The sequence below is a fragment of the Brienomyrus brachyistius genome, chromosome 20 (genome assembly GCF_023856365.1).
Source record: "Brienomyrus brachyistius isolate T26 chromosome 20, BBRACH_0.4, whole genome shotgun sequence".
NCBI lineage: Eukaryota > Metazoa > Chordata > Actinopteri > Osteoglossiformes > Mormyridae > Brienomyrus > Brienomyrus brachyistius.
In genome coordinates, this window is record NC_064552.1 from 4,981,000 (window position 1) to 5,006,493 (window position 25,494).

The following is a 25,494-nucleotide window of genomic DNA, read 5'->3' on the forward strand; positions in this document are numbered from 1 at the left end:
GTGTCAGCATTGGTGCACTGCTCAGGTTATGGGAATATTTCTGCATTGGGGGTGGGGGGGGGGGGGGTTTGAAGAGGGGATCTGTATGGATAAATCCCAGCACAGTGATGTTCTAGAACGGGATCATCCCAGACTGAATGAGGACATCTCATTTCCTCCGGGCCACACCGCTGGCCTTTAAAGTGCAATTTCCATCGATCCGTGCCCAGGACTCCGCAGGTTGACTGATATCTATGCAGCAAGTTCTCAAAGCCAAGGACTGTTTGTTTAACACTTCACTCAATATCGACCGCCGGTGGATAGAACAGACCTGGTATGGACAATGCTGCAATTCAATGCCGCCAGTCTATCAGTCTCCCTCACTGGCTGTTCCTGGTTTGCCGTGGCACCTGACCTTGGATATTGGCTCAAATCTTTGAGTTCTCAGACTTGATGGGTTAGGGTTAGGGTCTGCCAAGCCAGTGTTTCTAAAGTGGCATAATATCCCTAGATATTCCTCCATTTGTTGATGCTATTGCAAAGGCAGAGAAGATTTCCCAAATGTAAAAAAAAATAATAATAATCATAGAAGGGAAATATATAATGCAGCCCAAAAGTGTAGTTTTACTACTTTGGGAAATTTTCATTAAATAAGTTAGCGACTCTTTCATAAGCCTTTGAAGGTGAAACTGTTATGATCATCTTAGTAGTGTCTTGCTAAGGGGCTCTGGGCTGGATCTGAATCCCGAGGTGGCTGCGCTTGCTTCCTTTGTTCTAGCAGACCACACATGGATTTGCTACACTGCAGGCACAATGATAATGGACGTAAGGGATCATTACAGGTGGGTAGTGGGCCCAGGAGTGAGCTTCCTGCATCTGCTTCGTATTACAGTCGTTTTGGAAAGTCTCACACGAGAGCAGAATAAGCGCGTTTAGTGTCCGAGAACTGGGCTGTGTCGTCACCTTAGCAGGTCCCACATACCAGGCTTTGCTGGTGCGGCAGACTGGCCATGCAGGAATGCGTGTAAGAAGAATGTTTCTCAAGTATTTAACTCGCATTATTCACCCTGCACTGGAAAAATACCAGGGAAATTAATGAATTACTGTATAGCCACGAGCTGCCTGTGTTTCTCTGCCTGTGTGTGATGTGAAATCAAATACGCTCACGTTCGCGAGGCACGTTCACCTTTCGTCTGGTGCAGGAAGTCAGCGGGTGGCAGTGTTACGTTCCGCGGCTCGGCATTTCTCGTATGTCGATATCGACGCCCGTCACTGTTTCTTTGTTATTGTCAAAGGCTGCGTTTTTAACTTATTAGATTTGCGTATAATGATACGAGGGAAGCCGTTTCTGCTTCTCGGGGTTTGTAATCTGCCCTTATTAAGGAATGCTTAGTGTTATGAAAAGAGTGGAGTTCTGTCGATAGTGGAGATAGGATCTTCGAGAATTGTAGCGTGGCTCAAACTGTGAGATGGAGCCTTTACAGCAGCGGGGGGCCACAGACAAGGTCATAAGATTGCTGAGTGATGTCTGGGGGGGTTTCCAGCTGAGGTGAACACAAGGAAAGCGATATGTGCTGTTTTCAGTTAAGGGATTTCTCCCCTTAAATAGACTTATCTTATCATTATCTATACGGTCCCAAAAGAGGACTGGTTTGCAAGAAGGGTTGGGAACATTACGCAGTACGTGAAGTAGGACATGCCACCCGACACACATGCACACAGCACCAATACTACAAATTTCAATCAAGTAGAAACATTTTCTGATGTGCCAATTAAAACACACACACACACACACACACAAAGGGAAAACTAATCGGACATCCGTTCAAAATACCATTTTTTTTCATATGCAGATTTGGTATATTTACTCTCATGGAGTTGAATGGATCTTTAGAACATTTAAATCTCAGTTTGGGCACCTTGAAAAGATGAAGTGCTGAAGGCATGAGTTTGAGTGACATCCGAAGGGAGGACAGCGATAGCTTTAGCCTTCCTGACGGCTGGAGGTAAATGTAAATGGCCCCACTCACATTTAACACTTGTCATGATCCAGAGGTGTAGATTTAGGTATGTGGGTGCAGATGTGTCCCTAACAGTATTATGGGTATACCATGTGTGTTTAGGGGGGGTGGGCTGTTTGGGGATGATTTGGACCATACCGATGTTGAAACCAAACCTACGCCCTTGCATAGATCCTACCTGATCTGTTTTGTGGGCAAACTTTAATGGTCAAACCAGGCTCCATTAAAAAGCCAAAACATAGGATCGATTCGTAGTACTACTAACACAGAGACAATGAATTTTCTCCAAAGAAAAATGAACGATGCCCTATTTTTTTTCGCAGACAGCATCTGCATTAGCCTCAGATCTTTGGTATTCGGTACTTTTGGCATGAACAGCCATCATAAAAATATTTTCAATGATCCATTCAGCTATCGGTGGTATGTTTTGAATCTGGAGCAACTTCATACAATCAGCAAACATGTCACTCGACTGACAGATGTAGTTGTAGGAACGTCTTCTCATGTCAGATAGGATATTCACGAATAACAATCCCATGGCATGTGTCCTCCTCTTCAAGAAGGCCAACTATGACAGGTTCGGAAGATTTCACCATCTGCTGCCTTAGCTATGAAAATCACGAGTGTGTTAGAAAACGAGGAGTCGAAAGACCACAGCCAGTAGCTGGATAAAGCCTGTCTTTAGAGAGTGTCAGGCCTTGCTTGCAGAGGCTTATCGGGAAATCCACTATACAGCCAGCATGGGTTGGATCTCACTTAAATTTGGGGCATCATTCTTAGATTGAAGAGACTGTTAGTTGGAATTTTCCAGAAAGAAAAGGCAGAGTTCCCTGTAACTTAGAAAATGGCAAACAGCTTCTGCAGCGACAATCATGGGAAATTGGGAATAAGGGAAATGGAATTTAAATTGGTTAATACGCTGTTGCTGTATTGTGTTATGAACAGACGGCTTTTAATGTTTCGCTTTTAATATTATTAATAAGCCAAGAATGAGGCTGGGCTCCTTTTAAGTCTTCAGTCCTATACTTTACACTGAGTACACAGTGCATCTCGAAGAACACAAACGGAGGATTTTATCTAGATGAAGTACAAACTCGAACACACTCTGTAAACAAGGTTAGGGGGATTTTTTTTTTGGGGGGGGAGCTTTGAATTGTCAGAACATCACATTTTTACATTTCCATCCATCCATTTTCCAAACCGCTTATCCTATTGGGTCGCGGGGGGTCCGGAGCCTATCCCGGAAGCAATGGGCACGAGGCAGGGAACAACCCAGGATGGGGGGCCAGCCCATCGCAGGGCACACTCACACACCAGTCACGCACACATGCACACCTACGGGCAATTCAGCAACTCCAATTAGCCTCAGCATGTTTTTGGACTGTGGGGGGAAACCGGAGTACCCGGAGGAAACCCCACGACGACACAGGGAGAACATGCAAACTCCACACACATGTGACCCAGGCGGAGACTCGAACCTGGGTCCCAGAGGTGTGAGGCGACAGTGCTAACCACTGCACCACCATGCCGCCCACCATTTTTACATTTATAACATTAAAATATATTTATTGGCTGTCAGGGTGAATCAGTAGGTCGCACAGTTGCCTCTCTCCTTCAGGGTTGAGGCTTTGGTTCTACACTTGCTGTCTGTGTGCAGGATGGTCGTTCCGGTGCTGGGCTGGTTTCCGCTGAGCAGCCTTGATTGCGCCTGTAATATGTGCTTCAGAATTGCATAAGACGTACAGGGTGTCCTCTGCCTTGTACCCTGTGCTTTCCTGGATGGCGGCATAATGCATAAGTGGTCAGAAGATGAATGGATACCTTCACATTTATCTCAATGTTACCGCACTCGAATTTGCACCATTTGATCTACGTCAAGTCGAGCGGCTCTTTCTGACCGTTCTCTGTTGTGCAGTGAAAGTCGCGGCTTTGCCATAGTAAACATGGCCATGTGGATCGATTCCTGTTGAACGTTTATACCACTTGGAATAGGAACAGCTTTTTGGGGAAAAAACTACTTAAAGGAACAGAAAAGTGGCAAAAGAAATGGGACATAAAAATCCCCAAAACATTTTTCATAATTTGGTGATACAATTACCCATAATGCTTGCTAATTATGTGATACACAGCTGATTTGCTGCAGCAAGGAAGGAAACACCCAGATATAGGAGATGGTGAGATGAGAGGATAGCTGTAAGTAATTGTGTTTAGGCACCTAACGTGAAAATTTGTCCTGTGAATCCTTCCTTCCCTATGCAATCTGACCATATCCCATTAGATATAGATATATATAAACCAATCTCTGGCTGTGCAACACACAGCGTGGTTTGCCAACTGTAAAACCCGGGGAATCAGAGGGATAATGTAAAGCTACTGACACCACAGGATGCCGTCCTCTCGCTCCGTCCTTCCACAAAGTCGTCCCGGCAACTTTATGAACTCTGCCAATTAATATTTCATCCGCGGCAGGCGCTCGTTAGCAGCCCCGATAGCGTGTGCTGAAACCGCCATTCAGTCACGGTGCCGTGTTTGCGCCGCGTCCAGTAAAAAGTGCATGAGAAGAGGATCTTATAAGAAGTAGCTCTTGTAAGGGTCACTAAACCTCTCTCTTTTTTTTTCCTTTCCTCTAGCCGGGTCACTTTAAAATTCTCTTTTAAATTTTAATCAGAATACGTTATAAAAAAGGCTTCCTCTGCAGTGGTCTGTTCTGATGCACTCGTCCCTTCTGATCAAAATGCATGAGACTCCATTTTCTCGTGTAATAACGTAATCTCTCCTCTTCAGTTTTTTTTTTTTTTTTTTTTCATGAACGCCCTGTATTAATATGCACGTGCAGGTTTTATTGTCGAGTTTCTCATTTCATTTTCATTTTAGATAGTGGAAGCCTGGGCATTTCTGTTACGGCGGGGCACGGCACAGGCAGGAAAACGAGTAACGACCCGCAGAGCGGCTCACACGAAAAGAGTTTTATTAAACAAAACTGAACAGAAAGGGCGAACCAGAAAATAAACGGTCTGTGAGGGGTCAGAACAACACGGGAAACACAAGAACGAACTAAAAGAAAACCTTAAAAGTAAATACACTAGGGAACTGAGCAACACGACTAGGAAAACCAGCTAGAGTATCCACACACAGTAACATCGACACAATGATTGACTAGAGAACAGAGCAGGAGCAGGTGCTTAAACACACAGGCAACCAGGCAAACAAAGGGGGTAGGTGTGGAACATAAGACAGTCAACCAAACAGAACAGGCACTGGCAACAAGCAACAGATGGAGTGACTAACACTCACAAGCACAGGACTAGAGAACTCTAACAAACCCTGAAACACACTGAGAAAACGACACTAGGCTAATTAACATGAAAAAATATAATGACAAGTATAATATAATATAAAAATAATGACAAGCAGAGTAAACCTATGACAGGGGAACAAAATAGGAAATCAAACACTGAGGAAAACAGAAAATCAAATTCAATGCATTCATAAGGCATTATAATGGTCAGTATAATGCATTATGATGGTATTTATCGTGCATTATGGACAGAGTTGATGTAATTCCGGTCCAGAGAGTAAAAATCCAGACTGGGATTTTGTTTCAACCAACCCATTGAGTACTCTCTGACTGTGACTCTTTATACTCAACTGGTTGGTTGAAACAAAATCTTGGTCTGGATTTTTAGTCTCTGGACCTGAATTACCCAACTCTCATTATAGATGACAGCTTCATAGAACATTCATTTTGCATAATAAACATTGCTATAATGTGTTATGTCTTTTTTTAAATATTTATAGCCTTGTTCATAAATACTTTATGAATGCATTATAATGCATTATGAGGGTATGCATAAAACATTTGATATGATTGCTTTAAGTGCCACCAATGAATTCTTTGTGTGGTTACAGGATTTTCATGTATTACTGTTATCCCCTGTTCACCAGCTCCTCAGTGTCCAGGCATAATAGTTGGTGAGGATATGGAAATGCTGACTAGTTTATGTATCACCTGCATGTGCAGGATAGAAAAAAGTGTTAAAGGATCTACACAGTGGTGGTTTGATTCTTAATTTCCCGAAGGGTCTGCCCATCACAGCAGGCTGTGTAACCCACTGTGTGGAAAAAAATGGTGATTAGGCCGACGAAATTAACGCTGGGGAGGTTCACAGAATTTTGAACACATTCACACGGCCCGGCTTCAAACAGCCATTCATATCATCACCATGGCTGTGATCCTCATGCTAAGCGATCATACAGTACATACACACCATCGTTATGATTATGCATGATCATCTGTCCTCCCACCCTTAGATGCTTATCCAGCATCGGGTTGAGCTCGAAACCAGGGACCGCCATGGATAGTCCATCACAGGCACGCAAACCACAGGCTGTTGAACGGCGAATTTTCCACAACTTGCACAGTCCATTTCTTGCTGTTTTTGAGATGAGACCACCAGTGTCCTGCCCTCCCCATCATATGTTACAGTCTTGAAAACCAAAGCTCATGAAGGCCTCATGTAATCCAATTAAGAACTTCTGTTGCCTTCCCACAGCTCGCTAAGTCCTAAGAAATGCTGCCTGCTTATAAACTTATTGGAAATTTGCTCTTTAATTTAGAGACACCAGTTCACATAACCAATCAGTTTTTGACCGTGGGAGGGCCATTACAAAAATGGGTAACGCTTTACTTGAGGGGGCACAAGTAATTTAGCGGCTCAGTTACTACTCATGTACAAATCATGAACACGTAGCATCTGAAATACATGAACCATTAAGATTGATTAATGATGAACAAACATGGGATCAATATGTAACTAGTTTCTGGTTAATTAATGCATTAAGTAAGAGTGTACTGATACATTATTTGTTCCCCCTCAAGTAAAGTGTTATGAACAAGTAAACTACACACACAAATAGGGCTGGGTACAGGGTTAAAAGCTCCAAACTCGAAGCCACCCACAAATTGCATATAAAAATCATAATCATAAAATAATTCTATTACCTTCTATTACGTAGAAGATGTAAAGGATTATGAATGATTAAAAAACAGAATTAACGGGTGCAGGGTTGGTCAAAATTCTTTGCATATAAATGACTATTTGCAATTTATACCATGTTTATAAAACACCCTTTCTATTTTTTTATCATTCGTTTTTACATTATTAATGGTCATTTGCAGATACCCCCTTGCCAGAGTTACTTCCAGCTTAGTGTTTTGATCAGCCTGGAAAATTTATGCCCAAGACCCAATGCAAGCCTGACAGCATGATGATTATTATGCCTGTGCAGTTCTTCACCTAAAAAGCTGCCTTTACAGTCAATGTATCACTAAAACAAAGATGAATTTGTGCCAAGGCTGACAGCCAGCTGCTGGTTCTACGTCTGCCGCGTGTCGGCCGTCTGTTGGTACATTCTTGGCTTTGGTGAATGACGGAGATGTGACTCTAAGTGGGTTTATTAGGGGTCTTCATATAACACTGCGTCTCAGGCTTTACAGTTTAGGAGACGCCTCTTATAAGGACCGGAAGGCCCCGTCCAGCAGCCACGGATGCTGATCCCTTAACCCCTACGCCTAGGAGGACATTATTAGTTGCCTTAATACATCATAACATAACAGTATTTTGAGCTTCTTTGCTGCAACACTGATATTACTACAGAGAATGGAAAAAAAAATTGCATTTTGGCAGTCATTACCGACCCTCTGGGCATAATCTTTGCCCTTGGATGTGAGCTCTTGATGTAATCTTGACTTAATGAGCGCAGAACATGGTCCAGAGGGCAGGGCTGCACCTGCGGATGCAACGAGCAGTGACCGCTCGCTATTGGGCAGTAGGAAATTCCAAGACCTTCCCTGCGACCGTCCGCTGGGAGCTAATTGACTGTGAATTATTTAAAGGTTGATTTAAGACCAAAGTGAAATGTATCATTTGGGATGTTCGTTTCATGTTTCACGAATTGTTTCATGTTTCAAACATTATTCTCTCCCTGATACTCTGCTTTTGCCCTCCGCTTATTAAATTTGGATGCATAATTTAGCCAAATGGCTTTGGATTTGAGAGAAGAGTATCATTAGCGTGCAGTATTACATTTCTTTCTGTAAATACGGGCTGGACATCTCCCGCAGAGCTGTTAAATACAAGCTCTTCGTGAACATGAATGATTATAGCACAAAGTAAGACCACAGACTGCTATTTCATGCCACGAAAACACTGCCATTACTGTTCTAGCCCAGAGCGCGTCGTCCAGCAAAAAAAAATGCACAGCCAGCAATTGCAATGCTCTCAAAGTTATTAATTGCGTAGGATACAGGCCATTACTATTACCATACAAGCCGTCAATGGTTAATCAAGAAATATGCTGAAAATGTGTCACTTGGGACATGCTGATATACAGCTAATGAAGAAAGAGGGAAAAGTAGGAGAAAAACGACAGCTGACTGACAGGAGAGTCTGATAAAACTGGGATATAGTTAGAGCTTTGATATGTGCTTGTGGGTGGTATATGATGTAGTGCCAGTCTGCTGCTTATACTACTAGACCGGAAAACATTACCTTAGCCCTGTTTTCGGATTTTGTATTTACCAGGCTTGGGTCACACACATTCTGTAGGGAGACACTAGTGGTTGATTTAAGTGGGAAAAAAAAACGTGGCCTGTAGCAGTGTTTCACAATCCGGTCCTCAGGTAACACCAGGCAGTCCACGTCTTTGCTCCCTTCCAGCTCCCAACGCACCTGAACCAGGTATTTGGTGTTCCTGATTGGCTGGGAGCTGGGAGGGAGCAAAAATGTGGACTGTCTCGGGGAGAGGCGATAAAATTTGCCAAGCGGGTGACACTCAGTGTTTTACGGAAATAGGGGGCAAATCTGCAATTTTCATGGATCAGTACAGATAATGACATTTCTTTTTTCTCTGCGGATTGATCCCATAGTATGCAGGTCAGAATCAACACTGGGACCTCGATCGGCAAATGATCCCGAAAAAATTCGCTGTTTTCGGGGGGAGAACGGAAAGGGTAGGTTTTAGTCGGAGTGCAATTCCTTAATGTGGGAGTCGGAAATGTGATCAGAAGCGCCGCCTGTCTCACATGTGATCACTTCCCGTGTTTATGTGCGTTGCACGGAGAGATACTGGTCTTCCCTGCGGTGCTCAGAATCAAAGAGTTACTGGTTTAATAATCAGCGGGATGATACCTGAGGTCAGCCTTCTAAAGTAATTACCTTTTATTGCCTATATTTACAAAGTTATTAGTCACTTAATACACATTAATAATACAGTAAGAACGGCAGTTGGGTGTGATCCTTTGACCCATTGGGTTAATCTGCCCATTATTAAGCACCAGGTACGAGCCACTGAACCATGACTATGATGCATCTTCTCTCGAAAGCACTAATTTTACCTTCTTTACGGATTAGCCTCTCGGCCAGTCATGGAACTCCAGCACACTCGGAAGCAGTTTTTTATATACTAACTGGGTTGCCAAGCAACTTTCTTAAAATAAATGTTACAATATTTACTCATTTTTGTGTATTTATTTTTACTTGCCCTCACTTGTGCACTCATGTTACTGTGACTGTTTTTGTTAGCTGTCCAAAGCTAACTTTTCTTAGCCTTCGGCTACATCCTGCAAGTCGTTCACACGCTTCCGAGCAAACTGACATGCCGCCTAACAAAGGACGCCGGTTACCTCGCATTTTCAGGGTGATTATCTCGGCTTTGTTTTCATGCGTCCCGCCCAGTAGGGCTGCCACGTCCAGCGCTCGGTGTCAAACCCCTTAGCTGCCGTCAGGTTAAGGTTGGACAGGCGACAGCGAGTTTCGCTCGGGATTGAATCTCGAATATGTCCTTCTCAGAGATGAGGTGACAGGTGATTATAATTTCGTAAAAGACTCCTGCAACTGCCGGGCTTAATAGCACAGCCTCTCCATTTACGCTTACAATGACATGCAAGTTGTTAAATATTTTATTCAGAAAGTAACATCAATTTGACGTCTTGGAGGTATTGAGACTGCTTTGTTTACCATTCCCCCTGAGACCCCATTTATACATTCAAGTCAGTAAAAACTGTAGTTTACATTTTCCAAGATCCAGTGCTGGGTTTCACGCCCAGAATGCACTGCTTCTGGTTAAGCTGAACTTGTGCAGCTATTGGTCAAATTGCCATATAAATTGATGCTTAGTAGCTACTAAGTTCTTATTATTTTACTTTTTTATTACATTTGGTTTTACAGTATTCATTTTATCTGAAGGTGATATACAAGCATTGCTGATTATGTATACCATGCATATTATGTAAAACTGTTGTCAATATGCCAAATTAGATATAAGTGCTCCAAGGCTAAGCTTCCAGAGATGAACCTGAAAGAAGTGTAAGACCACTGCACCAAGACCACTGCGCCAACAGCAGCTACAAACACTGCTTAAAACTTCATTATAAACATAAATATCACACCTAGTATGACTAATAAGAAAATGAGTGTGAGTGTGAGTATATAAAACAATGAGCATCCAGCAGCATTTCACAATGGGACAAGTGAGCCAGTGAAGGTCAGTGAGCCAGTGTAGGCAGTGAACCGGTGAAGGTCAGTGAGCCAGTGAAGGTTCCTGGAAGAGACAAGACTTACATTGCGTCTTGATGTTTGTGAGGGACTCTTCAGATCGGATACATAGTCGGGCAGCTTGTTCCACCTTTGTGGAGCCAACACATGAAATGTGGTGTTGTTCCATTGATATCTCCTAAGACACTCGCAGAGGACTTTTCCTGGATGCAAGCACCAGTAAGCAGCCAGTGGAGGAAGACATGGAGAGTCTGCATTTCAGCTGATTGAATTCTAACTGTGCTGCTTCGTTTTGTATGATTTGCACAGTAATATAGCCTTGATGTGGGCAGTGCCTGGACAAGGAGTGTATTCTGACAGATATGGCCTGAGGTTGCTGATGCTTTGCGGGGTAAATCTGCATGACTAGAAATGGCACAAACAGCCTTCTCTCCCCCCCATAAAGAGGATCCCCCAGAGGGCTAAGACCCAAACCGTTCAAACACCGCCCCAGTGACGCCAATGTCAGAGAAGGGATTAGGGATTCTGCAGGTTCATTGTCACTACAGATCTCGGTCCAGCAGGAGGAAAACTGAGGATCTAGAAGCAGCACTTGCAGATCCCAGGGTGTTCGCCACTAGTAGGAGGGAGCTATTACTGACAATATGACCAAAATTATTACCAATGAAAAGGTGCAATGTGCGACTGGCAGTGCTGGATCCCTTTTGTGTTTTTAGTTAGTTTTGGCTGTGAATAGCTCTAAAAACACAATAATTATAGCAAAAATGATGGACTGGTCTATCTTTCAGAGCTGCCCAAAAGCTCGGAATAAGATATAGTCACTGATGAAGCTCATTTGTTTTTTTATTTATGGGAGCAGCTTGGCTCATTGAGTACCTTTGTGACCCCACACCTCCCGAGTTGTGAAGTCACTTCCTGCCCCTGGCTGTGAGGTCACTTCCTGCCCCTGGCTGTGAGAGCAAGTGTATATATTCTTCCAGATTATATCAGTGTTTCCTCAGGGTGCTCTGCTTCAGTCCTGCATTGCAAAAACATGCAGCTAGGTAATTCAGTCCTGCCAGATTTCCCACGGTGCATGTGATTGGCAGTGCATCTAGTGCATCCCCTTGCTTCGTTCCCCCTGCTTTCTGGGATTGCATCCAGGGTCTATGACCCTCTGCTGGACAAGCACTTATCAAAGATGGCTGGGTGGATCTTTCATTTATAATAAACCATATAGTGGAGGTCAGAGCAAGTGGAAATGCTGTGATGTCAAAGTGCTGTCAAATTAAGGATATGTTACAGTCAACTGCTCAGTCAAGCCTCATAAAACAAAAGGATGTCATCAGTTTAATGTCATATCCGTAGGTATAAAGCAGAGCATTAATATCTTCAATGGAAAAGTGCCACCCACTTTTTTTAGAGCTCAAATTTGTAACAAAATGCAAAAAAAGTGCAATGAATGAAGAAGCTAACGGCCACCAGGAAAACGTTATCCGACTGTATTTAGAAGACTCTGTTTTTCAAGTAGGAAATCGATTACGTCTTATTGTGAGTGAAGGCCGTCCACCTGTCTGACCTCCAGGGGTATTAAACTCCCATCTGCTTCTGGAGGTTTCCGTGTCTTAATCAAAAAAACGCACAAATCGTAGGCGGGGGCTGGGCAGCTTTCTCTGGTGGAGAGAACACATCCATTCCAAGATCGGGATTTCTCTTCAGTCTCTGTAGGCATAACTTTCCAGGCCTACAGACCTTTTCCTCAAAGCTTGACCCCCTAAGACTTACTCATGGATCTGACAGTTCATGAAAAGGTATCTTACGAACGTACATTATTTACTACGTGAAAAGGGATTTTTCAATGCAGGACTTGGATATTCTGTGACAGATAATCTATAACCAAGTCTCAGGAGAGTCCTGCTTGTCCCAGGGATGGAAAGTTGCAAAACTGATCACTTTGAAGGCTTGTTTCACTACTGTGATATAAATGCAACGCTTAGGTAATGTCGTACGAAAAAGTTTAAAAATCTAGCATCGGATAATGTAGAATATTCTGATGCAGGAACGTATCTACCACCAGACACAATTGTTCTATTACGAAACAGACATCTAGAACTAAGAGTCACAAAACAAATCTGTCATAAAATATGTAAAACATCATAGCAAAATAAGAAATTTGTGGTATAACCTTTGAATCTCAGGGTCAAATGGAATTGGAGCAATATTTCTGTCAAGCTCTTACGCTAGACTGCAGCACACTGCTTAAATGTGGGGGCACACGTAATGAAGGTCAGGGTTGGATAATCACCAATATCTTCTTCAAAGTGCCAAATAAGGTCACACTGAACCGACTTTGAATTTGACTGGTCATTCAGCCCTGCTTAATAGAACCTATCTAATGGTTACATAGTTAATCCATTTAAAAAGCTATTTGAGTGGGCAAATAACACAGTTTATTGACAGTTATTACATTTAATGTAGGATCAGATCAGTTTCAAACAAAAATATATATCTTGTATGATGTTCATTCATGACTGGATAAATGTTTATAATATTACAGGCAAGATTTATGTCAGAATTTCTGTTTGGGCAAACAAAATGTATCCATCATTATTTTTTTGCATGATATTCGAATTACTTTAAACTTACTTACCACTTGCTTCTGCTATGATGCATGTAACATATTTTGTAGATGTTATAGAAAAGGGTAAATGTGTTATTACTGCATAGCTCAGGGTGTTGTTTTTAACAATATGTTTCAGTATCTTTTTGAAAGAGGGCTGGTCAATCTGAGAGTAAAATATTAACTGATCATTCAGTAATTTGTCATATTCAAAAAACTAATAATTTTACAAGATTTTATAGATAATTAAATTATATCATTAGGTTCCAGATCCCACTGTGACGCTGGGTATGATAAGTGATTAGAAAATGGATGCATGGATGGATGAATGGATGGATGGATGGATACATGAATGAATGGATGGATACATGGATGAATGGATGGATGGGTAGATTGAACTGTACTATTTTATATTAAAACTTGAGTTCGTCATAAATTGAACTTCCTCTGAGATATACATTTAAAACATAAAACACCGGCTAAGATCTCCTTGCCTACCGGCCTGCATTTTCCCCTGCCGGGATGACGGATGACCTCGACAACCTTCCAGAGATCCATAGGGTAGTTAATTAAGGGTTAATGGAGGTCTTGGATGGTCCAGAAAGTTAACTTACATACATTAAGTGGTATTCTGGGAAAAGGTGCACAATCTATGGTTGGATCCAACCTGTATTTTCATTTACTGATTATCATTAGTCACACTTTACCTGCACTAAATAAGTTTTTATAACAGTTAAATGGTGTTGCTTTCAAGAAATGCTAGGGATTTTTAGATGTACTTCTTATTTATGTGAATTTCTGCATAGGTCTTGAGCAAAATAACCTTGAATTAAATTAGAGTGGTGTGTGGCTCAGTGAGTAACGACACAATATCCATAATAACAAGGTTGCTGGTTCATATCCCAGGGATGGCTGATCCTTACCTGCCATCTCAGGTGTATGTTGCTTTGAATATAAGTGTCTGTTATATATAATCATACATTTTCCATCAAGAAACAACTATGTAATTTTTTCACAGCTCAGTCAAAATATATATATATATTTTTATGTTCATATATCTAATAAAAGTTTAGAGTAAGAGTTTACTGCCACCCCATGCACCTGCTGTGTATATTCAGAAATATTTAAGTATTCAAAATATTGGGATTCAGAATTGATATTCTGAGTGCACCACTTGCACAAAAATGTATTATTTTATTCATATCCCTGTTTATTTGAATAAATGTCAGGGTGAAATAAAATTCTCAATCACTAATAACCCAGCAGCTACTGTCTGGTGTGTTCATATTTTTGTGTATATATATATATATATACACACACACACACACACACACACTGGGGGGAACAAGTGAGCCTACTTCATATCTGATTTATCTGGAGAGGAGCTGTAATGTGATTATTTAGATAATTATATAAGACCTTGATGGCAGATAACTTGAGATCAGATATAACATTTTTGAAATTGTTTCATTAAGAGCAGAGTGGATTACAGCATATCAGCATATTTTTGTTTGAGGGTGTTTCATAATCTGATTGCAAATCGTCGCCCAGCCGCCGGCCAGAAGGGTTACTGAATCCCCCCAAGTTCCCCGGCAAGTGATTTCGGTGAGGCGCTCTAGTCAGTAGAAACACGGCAATGTCTCCTCTCATGGCGCAGAATGCGGAGCCTCTCATGAGAGCGGTAAAGGGCTGATGTATAATTGCCTGGTGCCGGTTCTGTGACACATAGCGCAACTTATGGGGTCTTCATCAAATGCATCGTTATTTTGGTGTCTGATAATGAAAAAAAACGAACGCTAAGAAAACATGACATAATATCGCAGTCATGATATTCGGGTATCTGTAACACCTTCGGTTGTGCATCCCGGACAGGTCATAGGGGACACCTAGCCTTTTCGCATAAAATGTGCCGCATTCCATCAAAAAAAAACTCTCTTTCATAATTATCTTGATAATTTTATTCTCTATTTTGTGTAGTGTTGATGCTATTTCTATTTCCGGCCAGCTAAAAGACTGATTACAAAAGGAGTCTTAGGAGGTTTATTTAAGATTTACGAAGATAAGTCTTGAGACAATAGCATGATCTTTCTGTGTCAATAATTTGTCTGTTTGCTACTCCTTTAAATATAATAATTAGCTTGAAACGGCTGACTGGAGGTAAACAAACGTACTGCGATGCGGTTTCTGAGGTGATCAGGCGGGGCGTGCTTAGCGTCCTGTTAAAGCTGCCACTGTTTGGGATGCGGTCATCGGTGGGGTCCCTCATCAGATGACCCTTTCTGACAACGGAGAGGCGAGCTTGAAACGGCATTTCCGAAGGCTGTAGCCGAAAGACCTGCAATTAAAACCTGACAGGATCCCAGAATATATGCATGCGTATAATGCCATGAAGCAAGCTGATCCGTGTTATTCATGATTTACACATTAGCACTGAGCTCAGTTTAATTCTGTGTTTTAGTTTCGCTTGATAATACAGCAGAATGTCATATTTTCTTTGAGCTGAGGTCATCCATCCTGTTATGCACAAAAAAAATAGTCATTTGTCAAGATGGAATGCCATCCGTAATGGATTTATAACTACACAATATTTGTGGGTTTCCTTATATTCACTTACTTATTTTTTAAAAAATCTGATACGTCTTGTATTTTGAAGCACTCATGATACGTCATAAGAGAACAACTGTGTTATTTCTCAAATAGCAGTATGAGTTTTAACAGTTATGTGTGTGTGAGTTTTTGCACGGTGGGTGACACTATATTTACCGTCTATTTCTGTGATGTTGAATCACATCTGTATAACCTCAGCATGTTTCCCCCCAAGTCCCCCCACGCTACTGTACCCAGAGTGCCCCCCCCCCAAACATTCGTCTCCCCTGTGAAATGACCACTAGAACAGTACTTTGTTGAAGTTTAATGGGTCACTGTTGGGCTTTTAGCCCCGGATTTACAAACACCATTGGCAGCTTGAGAGATGGTGTCCTTTTCCCGCTGAGATCTGCACAAAGCGTCATGTCATTGTGGATTATGGAGACGGACCGGTTACAGGGCATAACAGCATTCATATTTGAATGCTGTTGCATTCATTGCAGAAGGGATCATCACTGGTGTCTCGTAACAGAAACCAAATAAAAGTGACAGGGAGGGGTATTCTGCTAGGCTCATTAAACGATCCATCTTGAAGCACCGCTAATAAGGTTAACGTAATTGCATTCAGGGTGAAACGATATACAGATGGGGATGAGTACAGCTGGGCACACACTTTTGAGTCGAATTTCCACTCGTGCGATAATTCCTGGAGTCGGGCCGATATTTCAGCGTGATTGTGCGTCGTATATCATATAGCGTACAGGATGTAAGGAGCACCGATTCACCCCAGAAATTTTGGTCGCCCGTCATGGGGGTTTAGCACGGTGGAAGCAGGACTCACTTCAACCTGAGTGGCAAAACCCTTCATATCATCCATTTATTTGCACAAAACTTGCATTAATCAAGCAAGGCAGTATAGGTGTTGAATGTTATTTTAGCCGGTTGTCTGAAACTGATTGGTGGTGGGATCTTATGTGCTACAGACTAAACACAACATTGAGATTTAAGGGCTGTGATAAATTACACTTGAATAGACATAACATAACTGACTTGAACGTTTGAACAAGCAAGCAAGAACAGGCAGGCATGTCATTGTTTGAATTACAAGTTCTGTGTAGGTATCAGGCCATCTGCAATGTAATTTATCTGTCGCTACTTTCCTACAGTTCTCGTTGTAAGATGGACAGGCCGTATTGTCCACGTCTTCCCCGCCGTCTTCGTGTCCATACGCACTAGCACCTCTTTTCGGATTTTTCTGCGCACAAATTTGCACAAATGGCCAAAGCAGCGCGTTTCGCTTTGGCGAGCATCGCCACTGATGCGGGTTCTTCTTCTGCTGATTCTTTTTTAACGTTTACAGTTCTGGGTGGGGGGAGTCCTACGTGTTTATATCGGTCATGTAATGTGAGCAGTCAGGTCGCATCCGGGTTTCAGACTGTATAGTGTGCGGATATAAATCGTGAGCTTTGCCTTTTCATCGCATGCGATTTAGTCGTACAATTTGAGCTGGGTGTTTACGAAACGACTGGAAAAATCGCACAGTGTTTGCCCAGCTTCACGCAGAAGTGCTTAGCATTTTCATTTCGTTTGTTCACCCTCGGACGTGTCGTTGCAGCTGCCCCTAAAATTTTCAAGGGGATTCCTCGAAAATTGGTAATTAAAATTAATGAGGTGCTGGACTTAGTTTTAACCAGGTAATAGTGGCTAATACCTTCACAGTTGATTAAATTTTAATCATCAGGGAAGTTCAGAGGAAGTGTTCAAGACAGTATTTAGGACATGGATGCTTTTTAATTATAACAAAATTCTCTTTCTGTATTGGAAATTTGCCCGCCGGCTTCTCAGAAGTACACTCCGCGACCATGATAATTAAGAAGCAAAACATGCTGCAGAAATAACAGTCAACACACACGTGTGCATTAGGCTGCTGCTCGTTGTTAAAAATCGCATTTTCGACCTGGATAAGGTTGCTCACAATGTTATTGTAGTCCACGCGTTCCTAAGCAAATTAAAAATGAAACCTCTGCTCTCTGTGTTTGTATGCCTTGCTAAATTTATAACTGGGATTTCGCCGCAGTAGACTTTAATTGGATGAATTTGCAGCACTGGGCTCTGGAAACTGGGTTGAGGGGCAAGGGTGGTAATGCTAAGTAATGAGGCATTTTGAAGGAACTTCTCACTGGATTCTTATTCCGTTTCAGCCAGGCTATTGATGTTAATACCTTGAGAGTAAACTGATTATTTTATGTAATTTTAACTGTCAGGGAGAGCCGGTGATCAGGTGAATAGGAACATTAAAAGCTTTACACACCTGTAAGTACTCGTGTCACACGCTAATTCGCATGGTTTTCATAATGGAGTATGCAGGCATTGTGCCGCGAACGCCAGTTTGATGAAGGGAAAACCAATTTATAGGTTTTCCAGTACAACAGTGCTCATTTCAGAACCTCCAATGTGCAACCAATCTAACCGGCATAGCCAATCTCGCTTTTATTTTGAAACGTAAAACGGGATGCTTTACCGTCCTATTTCAGCATCCAACTCTTCCCCTTCTTGGTCTGTATTTACATTTTAGGTTTTCCTAAGATGCTTTTAACCTAAATCAGTGTGCATTTTATCCAAATTGCTTTTATTTTCTGGAGGAAGTCGGGTTACATACCTCATTCGAGGGTACAACAGTAGTGCCCTTGTCAGAACTCAAGCCAGTAACATTCCTGTGATGAGTCAATGTTTTTAACGCTGTATGCTAACTGTTGCTCGGCTTTCAGCTTTTTCTGTAACTATAATCTCTTCTTTGGCAAAATCATAATTATCAATGTCAGCACCAAGCAACACATTTCACAGAAAAAAAACAGCCATGTTATGATGACCGAAAAACTTAAGTCAGCATTTTCACGAGTTCACAACTCATTCACTGCAAAGAAATTGCACATTTTTTTGCCTGGGATGATGGAGTTGGAGAGTAAAAACTGAGGAAATTAAATGCTTAAAAATTGTGCCCTACGTACTGAATCCGTACATTATAGAAAAATTGAAGGAAAAATGCCGGCTGCTAGTAGCTTGTGCAGTTTGAGGAGAATTTATTGGTAAAAAGCTGGTGAAAAAATAAAGGAAGGGCATACATAATGTGTGTAATACTACGCATATGGCTGCATTGGGTAATTTCTCACCAGTATAACAGGCAAAATTATCAACAGAGAGGCTGCAGTAATGAGGCAAAAATGGACCATGCATTCCGTTTATGGATTTTCATTTCAGCGCTGCCTTTAAGCTTCAACATTTAAAAGCATAAGCAGAGAAGGAACAGAAAACACAAAAATGCGTTTATCTTCACGGAGCACTTGTTCAGTGTGACGTGCTTAGCCATGCGCCATGCAAGCACAGTCTGCTTTGTGGTAATTCCACACAGTTAATTCTCACTGAAACAGACCAATGGTGTTTAGGTGCACAGAAAAAAAACCAATATGTTATATGAAATAGATAACATTATTCACATAGACCTCCAATGGAGATTTGAAAGGGGTTCTTTGTTGGCTATAGCTATAGAGTTTAGAAATAAAACTAAATACTTTCTATATATCCATTCATCCAGAGGCGTAGGGTCAGGACAGTCAAGGCAGGCAATAGCCTTGGGCCCCAGAGTTGGGCCGATTACATAGTACATTGCAACGACAAATCTGCTTTATTTCTGTACTGTTTTTCACAGTAAAGTGAAAATAAAGGAATTGTTGATATTATTAATTTAGACTTCATGCTAAAATAATGGTCATAAATTTTACCATGTCTGGCGGGGTGCGTTGGAGGGCCCCATGGAGTTCTTTGCCTGGGGCCCCTCATGTCCCTAGAATCGCCTCCGTGTCCCTCCATCCCTCCGTACATTAGTGCCTTTCTAATGGTAGGTTGTGTCGAGCCAGGAGCCAATCCCAGAAAGCACAGGGTACAAGCAGGAGACAAAGAACACCTCGTCTTTCTCTACATGGTAAATATTCAGAAAGTACAAATCACCATAGCTGGAGAGGAGAATTCGTTGACTGCAGAAAAACGACACTGTCTACTCACATGCACAGAGGGAGCTAAGCACCCTCACTTATAAACTTATGCAGAAAATAGAGTATTTTTCAATGTTGCTATAATTGTATAAATTTTCCAGTATCATGACTCCACAGAGAGGCAGCATTTTCCCAATTCATAAGAGACTGAAATAGCTGCTACTGGCCAGATGCATTTGCAACTGAAAAGGGGGATTTTAAGAAACCCACAATCACTGCAGTTCCTTTCAACCTCCGTCTACCGTCACAAGAGTCAAGAGTACAAACAAAAATGTGACAGAGAGCTTTGCACAGAGGCCATTTTAGGTGTGTTCTTTGTCGGGCCTAATTACCCCACATGGATGGAATGAGGCACATCAGTATTATTACAGACACACATGCATGTATAGACACGCGTGCACATTTACACACACAGGCATGCAACACATGTGCAAATGTGCAGACTTGTGCATGGACATGCACGGATCAACAGTTTGTAAAGATATTTACATGGTAGAGGGTCAATATAAGCACAACTGTCCATCGACCAGTGAGGTAGGATGGGGGTACAAAACAAATTATTGAGACTTCTAACTTCATTGCAGTCCATGATTACAGTGCTTTACAGTGAATACAGTGCTAGGAACTTCCACACTGACAATTTTAAAATTATTTGGGCAATACTACATTTTTTCAGGATTCAAACTTTCAGACTTTTATTTTTTAATAACGCTCTTGCTTTGACCTTAAAGAAAGGTGCTCTTCTCAGCAGGAAAACACGCTGACATTTAATTTTAATTGACTGCTGTGACCTCTTTAATCCATATTGACCTCCTCATACGATTTTTTCCAGTGAAATTATGGGGCATTTTAAGTTTTCAGAATCACACAATTGTACATATTCTAATGAAGGATATGCGCACTAGTCAAGGAAATAGATCATAATAAAAACAGAACTACTACTTTTTGAAAGGTCTCTTGCCTGTATTTATGTGCAAACATCTTAGTCCTATTTATTTAAAATAAAAAGTGGTAGAAAAGAAAGGTAACACCTTACAGAATTTCCTCCATCTGTCTTGCATAACAGTGCAAGGTGATAATGATATATATTTGCAGAGGAAAGTAATTATGAAATTCTTTATAAACATCAGGTTGCAGTGAATCTAAGAGCTTTTTTGCTTTTTGAACACATCCATGCTTATTATGAAACCTTTAAAATATTTTCCATTGTGTACTTTCCCAAGTCAACAGAACCGTGTCAGACTGTGCGTCGCAGTGTATTTTGTCCTATTGTGATTTTTATAAATTGCTTTCATGTATTAGAGCTATTTTGCTCTTTGTTTTGAGATAGCGACGGGAAATCAGGTCAGGCATGTTTCACTGCGGTAATGTTGACTTCGATCATTTTTCTTTTAGATTTGGTTGGTTTTTTTTGCTGCTGCGAGTCTGTTTACATGCTTGGGAAACAGCCGACGAGCACGTTCTTCAATTACTAGGGGTCTTTCTGTTCACCAGGAGACACGCCCCTTCCCACTACCTTTAGGTGGACACACCTGAGGGCCGGTTTGTTAAATTAAGTGCTCTTGAGTCCGAAGGGTCACCGGAATGCAGAGACAAGGCTCGGTGGAGTATGGAGGGTGGAGAGGGAGCAGGGAGAGGACGACAGCGCCGATGAAAATATTCCGCCTTTTAAATACCTATAGGGATTTTTTTCCCCTCCCTTCTTTTTGTTTTGCGATTCTGTTTTCCAGCCTTAGAAGCATCACTTTTATTTGCATTTTGCAAATGATGGAAAACGATGAGAAGGCCACGAAGCGTACACTTTGTTTATCCCCAGCCTAATCGCTCCTGAGCCTGACGGACTCTGGAGATTCACAGCTTAGCATTTCCATAACAGGCAGATAGCGAGCAGGTATTTGTATTGGCACACTAACCTGCTCAGCCACACCTGGAACTGGAACTATAGTATAGAAATAAACAAACAGATAAGACAGAACTAGTAGCACTCAAGACATTACAATTCAGTAGGCAAACAACAGACGAAACTAATAACAGACATTACGATTCTGTGTGCAAAGACACTGAATAGACAAACCTAGCAACACTCATGACATTACAATTCACGTAATGTAATACCGCAGCGTTCCACATTGTGGATGCAATTTCCATACCGGATGTATGGATAGTTGTTGGCACTAGGAAGGAAATGGGCTGATAACTAGCTGCAAAAACAGGGCCTTTCAAAGAGCTTTCAGTTGGGAGTGTTTTACGGATAAAGATAGAAAGCTTTACGCTGAATGATTGACCTGGGGCTCCAGCTGTGCTCTCTGGCCCCTGTACGTCTCTTTTGCAAGTGAAGAGGGAGGCACGGACCAAGCTACATTAGCGCAAACATTACTGCAGAACAATGGCTTCCATAACCTGCTATCCAGCAGGGGGCGGTGGTGAGTATGGAGCCCGTCACAAGAAGCAGAGGGTGCCCCATGTGATGGAGTGGTAGGTTCGACACTCAGTGTTCATGGAGATTTAATCAGAACAAATCAGGTTGCGCAGATGTCGTATCTAACAGGTGCATAATTCTTGTGAGCATCTTATAGTTGCACAGTACCAGTCAACAGTGCTCAGTACTCCTTCAGGACAGCTGGAAAAGCCCCCCAGGAGGCCACCTCATGAGACTGACATAGAGGAGAATTTGGGGTCAGCTAGTCCCTGGAGTAATTGGGGTTAGGGTCTTGCTCAAGGGTCCAATGATGGGATCACTTTGTCGACCCAGGAATAACCTTCTGAGTCCCAAACCACAGTTGAGTTACCCTCCCCCCCCCAACAAATTATATTTTATTTTTGTCTTGAACTTCTATAGCCATTATATGATTCCATATACATTATTTTTATAGTGTTGATGTCTTAATTATTCTAAAATGTAGACAATAGTACAAATAAACCTTTGTATAGGTCGGTGTGTCCAAACCTTTGACTAGTACTGAAGTCCTGAGCTGATATTTTGCACAATCAAACTGACGTTTGGATCGGATTATCCAGAATTCCTCCCTTCAGAGGGTTAATGTATCTGTCACAATGGAACTTTCTGGAATCAATTACAGTATACCAGCATCTTGCCACTGTCAAAACATAAAGGGTTGTCTTGGAGAAACGACGCCTGTGTCATTTAGAATGAATCGTACCATGGCTGTGAATCACGTTTCATCCTTCATTTTGACTTATGAATGCATTCACAGTTTAATTCTCAAAATGTCATCATGGCAGAGCATTAGCAGTTGAGCAAATCATTTCTGATCCCCTGCTGGAAGACTAACAGCGACAACATTTGTTGATGGACTGTTTTGATCACCAACGGGCTTCACTGGTGCTGTCTGTCGAGGCCATACTCCCTCGGTGACTTTAATACTTTTAATAATTTTTAGTCAGTTTTAGCTGCTGTCATTCTTGGTTTCTCCGGTTCATCCAGGGTCACGTTTGGTTTCACTTCACTGTCTGTTACAATTAGCATTAGGGCTCATTTTACTATAAAAGTTTGCTTTTGTCTGGTTCCTGTAATGGTCTGTTTCACTCTCCAAATCAGTCTTTAAAACATCCAATCTTATGGAACACAGCAACCCATACACAGGTTTATTTCTACTACTATCTACATTTTAGAATAAGTAAGACATCAACACTATGAAATGACATATATAACATATACAGGTGACCAGGTCACGTGATGCAACTGTCACTCCACTTTGTAGGCAGCTTGGTGTGTCCAGACTTTTGATTTGTACTGTGGATTTCTAAAAATCAGTCTCCGTCCTTTATTCCGATCTGGCAAAATGGTTTATCATAAATTCTTCTATGTATTGCTGTTATGAATTTGCATCATACATACCTGTAAAAAATAAAACATAATTTGCACAGTTTGTATTTTCACAAAAATGAGGGCACACTGCAAAGTAGATAGAGGTATATTTAGTCATTTGTGGATGTTTAGTCATTTGTAATTATGAAAAGCAAACATAAGCACATGCAGCTTTTCGGTGACAGAAGTGATGTTGAAGAAGTCTTGCTCTTACACATATTTACTTTACGAGGCCCTTGTTTGCTCTTATGCTTTTACAAAGTGTGTGCGCTTGTTGTTTGTTAGTCTCAGTCACCAAAGAACTGGCATTATGGAAACATAAAGCAGTCTTTTCCACAAGACGAGAACTGACTGATATTGAAGTCTTTTTATCTCTCTCTGTTAAGTATTAATATTAATAATAAGAATACTCTGGTTGCTTTGTAGTTCTGAAGCACAAGGATGCTTTGTCTCTCCCTCTGTCTCTCTCTCTCTGTCTCTCTCCCTCTGTCTCTCTCCCTCTGTCTCTCTCTCTCCCTCTGTCTCTCTCTCTCTGTCTCTCTCCCTCTGTCTCTCTCAAACAGAGAATTATTGATGGAATGTAGCAGCAGAGTTTTCTAAAATACTGAACATATTTTGTCCACATCTAAGGGCTACAATTATGGCATTATTTTAAAAATATATCATTGTTTCCATTGAAAAGAGACACAGTTTTATACAGAATAACTCAACACTGAAGCTGTGAGCGATATGTACAATTACATAATATACACCTGCAGGGTCCGTCTTGATTTCCAATTAAACTAGGCTCTGAATATGGCAGTAATATATGTGCAAGTTCCCTGCTGGCTGCAGCTATGGAGCAGGAAATCCTAATTCATTTACCCCTCACTTTCACCTTGAAGTTTCCGGGACGATCTCGAAGTCGTCTCCTCTTTGTAGCAGCAGATTCACTGGCTTGAGCAGGACAAGGCGAAGACGCGGCTCTCCTGCCCCCGTAAGCGTGAGCCCGCAGACGCGGAGAGCCGGGCACTCCGGCTAAATGCGCCGCACGTCGCCGCTCATTGATTCCGACACGCCGCTAGTCTCGGCAGTACCGCCGCCGCAGCGCGGAGCTTAAATGGGTCACATCTGATTCACTTTGTTTCTTTGATAGGCAGCGTTTTTGAAGTGCATGGGAGGATATGCTAACTGCGAATGGGGCTACGAGGAGCTTTTTAAAAGCAAAACTGTAACTTGTGGGATATGGTGACTGGCTACAGGAAACACACACACACACATACACACACATACAAATCAGCCATAGCACTAAATCATCTGCCTAATATTATGTAGGTCCCCCATCTTGCTATCAAAACAGCTCTGACCCAATGAGGCATGGACTCCACAAGACCTCTGAAGGTGACCTTTGGTATCTGGCACCAAGACATTAGCAGCAGATCCTGTAAGTTGTGATGTGGGGATTCCATGGATCGGATTTGTTTGCACATCATACAGATGCTTGATCGGATTGAGATCTGGGGAATTTGGAGGCAAAGTCAAGACCTTGAACTCTTTTTCATGTTCCTCAAACCATTCCTGAATATTTTTTTATTCAGTGTGGCAGGGTGGTTTATCCAGCTGAAAGAGGCCACTGCCATTGGGGCGTACCACTGCCATTGGGGCGTACCACTGCCATTGGGGCGTACCACTGCCATGAAGGGGTGTACTTGGTTGGCAACAATATTTAGATAGGTGGTGCATGCCAAAGTAGAATTCATGTTGCCTAGAGCATCACACTGCTTCTGCTGGCTAACATTTGTCCTGTAGTACTTCCTGGTGCCATCTCGTCCCCAGGTAAACGACACACACACTTGGATGTTCACATGATGTTACAGAAAGCATGACTCATCAGACC

The 25,494-nt window shown here is 41.9% G+C and overlaps 1 protein-coding gene across 3 annotated transcripts in view; it reads left to right on the top strand.

The window, feature by feature from the left end:
- Positions 1-25,494, top strand: part of tcerg1l (transcription elongation regulator 1 like) — a 74,708-nt gene that overhangs the window by 25,367 nt on the left and 23,847 nt on the right. The window lies entirely within an intron of this gene.